The 3,289-nt window shown below is 37.4% G+C and overlaps 2 long non-coding RNA genes across 2 annotated transcripts; both read right to left on the bottom strand.

Moving 5' to 3' along the window:
* Positions 1–264: 264 nt before the first annotated feature.
* On the bottom strand, positions 265–1,364 carry LOC113068720 (uncharacterized). The gene is made up of 3 exons (XR_003279594.1): positions 1,324–1,364; positions 1,125–1,189; positions 265–1,022 (listed from the first exon to the last, which is right to left on the bottom strand). It is a non-coding gene; the product is annotated as an uncharacterized LOC113068720 (long non-coding RNA).
* Positions 1,365–1,380: 16 nt separating this feature from the next.
* On the bottom strand, positions 1,381–2,317 carry LOC113068719 (uncharacterized). Its single transcript, XR_003279593.1, has 3 exons — positions 2,277–2,317; positions 1,507–1,574; positions 1,381–1,420 (listed from the first exon to the last, which is right to left on the bottom strand). It is a non-coding gene; the product is annotated as an uncharacterized LOC113068719 (long non-coding RNA).
* Between the last annotated feature and the right edge of the window lie 972 nt (positions 2,318–3,289).

Genomic DNA, 3,289 nt, shown 5'->3' with positions numbered 1-3,289 from the left:
CATGCATGGTGAAATGTCTTGAGCCCCAAAGAATCACATCAAGTTTTTAGAGCTCTCCTGCTTTTCTTCCTCTTCTTGCTTGTCAATATCCTGGACATATCATAATCTTCCATGTCATATTTTTTTTTTTGCAGTTGTTATGCAGCACCCTACAGCACAACTGATGAACAAAAGACATGTAACTAATTTAAATCAAATATCTTTATTGTCACAATACAATGAACACAAGTATACAGGTGATGAAAGTCTTGGGTGCAGACTGCAGTGTGACAGTATGGATGACAAATGAATTAATTCATGAATATATATGAAATACAAATTCTGAATATATATATATGCAACACACATATATAAGGGACTCAATTCAGGTAGAGAACAATATATGTTAAAAATTATGCTATACAGAGAGCATGAATTGAAAACAATAATAATCACAGTACACATACATCTCTGCAGTAAAGCACGGTATGAATTAGTGCAAACAGAATGTCAGGGTGCATAATAATATTGAGTCCAGTCAGCATAACTGATAAGAGTGCAGGGCATATGAGGTTGGTGGGGTGTGTATGGTTTTACTGGTATGAGTTCAGTTCAGTCTGATTGCCTGTGAAAGGAACTTGTCTCACTGTCTGCTGGTGTAGGTTCTGTGATAACGTCTGCCTGATGGTAACAGTGAGAGCAATCCATGGCTCGGCTGGCTGGAGTCTCTGACGGTCCTCCCCACACTCCACCTGGTCTAGATGTCCTGGAGGGCCAAAACATGTATTTAGGTTATGGTAAATCAATAAACAATATATAGTATTTTTATTTATAATTGTTGCACTGGACTTAACATTGATTCTTGTTGGGGATTTTGGCCAAAAGAATCCCACCACAACTAGCTCTCGTTGTTTAGCTGTGATGTTTACTTTTACAGGCCGTAACATCTGAGCTGTCGCAGTAGAGCGGTTTGTGAATGCAGTCTTCACAGAAGATAACTGATGGGTTCAGGTAGCATCGATATCTTCATCAACTGGCTTCATCTTAATTCAAACAAACAGACAAAACAATAAGTCAGCAATAACAGCAATAACCATTCTAGAGTAATAGTGTTGGTGAATACAGTTGCAGGTGTCAGTACTCACCATATTCAGTCATTTCCTTCCCAAATCACAGAGATGATGCACAGCTGATTTGCTCATTTTAGGAGCTATAAAAAAAAATGTATATGTGAAAAACTATAACTGCGGACTTGAAAAGTCTTTTGAGAGATCAACATCAATGTTGTACCACACATAACTGCATTGAATTCAGACATACAAATGGAAATGTGAAACTTTTCACCTTTCTGTCTTTTCTTTTGGGGCACAAGAAGTCCATGTTCATTCCTCATTTCTTTAGGACTGGTTTGACTGATTTTCTTTGCGTTTCTGGTCTTCAGCTGTAAAACAAGAAAATATTTATTGACCCCATGTTTAATCATTATTGTTGTTTAAAAATATAAATAAAGCAGATATCATTATATACTTCAAGCACAAGTTCCTTGGCAACTCTAGTAGGCTCCTGAGTTCATCTGTACACATCAGATTCAGCGTCTGAGAAAGTGCCATCATGCAATCTCTCAGTTTCTGCCTTACAACAGAGCATAAAAGAATGTGTGAGTGAGGGAGTACAGGATAAAGATGAAGTGAAAAAGGCAGAGAAAGGCAGAATTTTGTGTATAAATTTAACAGAATGAGGGGAACATTTAAGAGATTTAAGAGAACAGTATTGTCTGTTGGTGTGGATGCTAAAATACTTCTCATTATAGTTATTGGTCTTTGTGTGAACAACTTTAAGTGATCTGATTGCCCAAATTCATTGATCTGATTTGTAGCACTTGAAAAGTTAAACTAGGATTTCCATTCTCTTGCTTCTAAGACAGATGTGTTCAGTAACATCACCATAGAAAGAAAGGCAGACTATGAGGTGTTGACAGATATCATGTACTGTTGAAACAGGAAGAGGCGGCACCAATTTGTAAAGATTAATAAAGAATACAATGGACTTCATTTAAACTTCATGATATAAACACTCTTACAATGGGCACAATCTGATGGGAGCTGTGGTAATGGCCGATAACAGCAGTAGGAGTAAAAGTTGTAGAATTTTGTATAAGTACGCTTGTGCAATATAATATGATTATTGGATGAATTATTACTACTACAACATGCTCTTTGTTGAGTGTTCTTCCTGATGGGCTAAGTGAACCAAAATTTAAGAAACATCAAATGCTGAGAAAAATGTATCTGACGTACCATTGGAAGTGTTTGCCTTTGCAGCTTTTGGTCTTCTTCATAAATGCACAAGATGGTCAAATTCAAATCTCATGACAGGCCTTCCTGAAATATAAACATGTTGAGACAGTGTGTTAAAATGATCTGTGACCAAAATATTTGATTAACACATAATATAAGGATGCGTTCATTAAAGCAAATCAGTTATAACTAAGAGTCTTCAACATTACCTGTGAAGGGTTGATCCTTTGAAGGACTTGTTCAGCCCCCTTGACAGCTTCTTCAATATCAGCATTGGGAGCGTGGAGTTGAAGTTCCCTGTTAATTCTAGCAGAGCGAGAGAGAGAGCGAGAGAGAGAGCGAGAGAGAGCGAGAGAGAGAGAGAGAGAGAGAGAGAGAGAGAGAGAGAGAGAGAGATTTTACAAGAGATGGCTTCTTTAAAGATCTGCTGGATTACAGGTTGTTGTGGAGTATGTAATCCGACGTAACTGCAAGACAGAAAAAACACTGAATTACAATTACTTCACAAAAACATATTAAAGGCGTGGCAAACTTAGTGGTTACTGTGCTTTACAAATAGTGTAGAGTAAAAACAGTTACTGTGGTAAAATCCTGGTAAATGTCGTGGTTATTGTGTGTTAGTAACTACAAATACCAGAGTAAAACTATGGTTACTATGGTAAACCCCTAGTAAATGTGGTGGTTATGTGCGTTACAAAGTCCAGAGTAAAACTACGGTTACAGTAGGAGAAGCATGGTAAATATGCTGTAGTTACTGTGTGTGTATTGGCTACACATGACGTGGTCAAGCAAAAGTTAGGCTAGTATTGTAAAAATATGCTAAATGTGTGGACTTTTTACACGATCACGATTATCACGCGATATTGGGTTGGGTGCTTTGTTGTGCTTGTATTAGTCATGTCTAAAAGCTGAAGACCCATATGTCACATCATAAATTTATTTAAAACTGCAACAGGTCTATAAACAGTACAGGTTAGCTTAGGCTAATGACAATGGTAGGCTAGCTGAGCAGC

This window comes from Carassius auratus, linkage group LG49B (assembly GCF_003368295.1).
Source record: "Carassius auratus strain Wakin linkage group LG49B, ASM336829v1, whole genome shotgun sequence".
Lineage (NCBI taxonomy): Eukaryota > Metazoa > Chordata > Actinopteri > Cypriniformes > Cyprinidae > Carassius > Carassius auratus.
The sequence above is the reverse complement of the archived record's forward strand: the minus strand, read 5'-3'. Positions and strand labels throughout refer to the sequence as shown.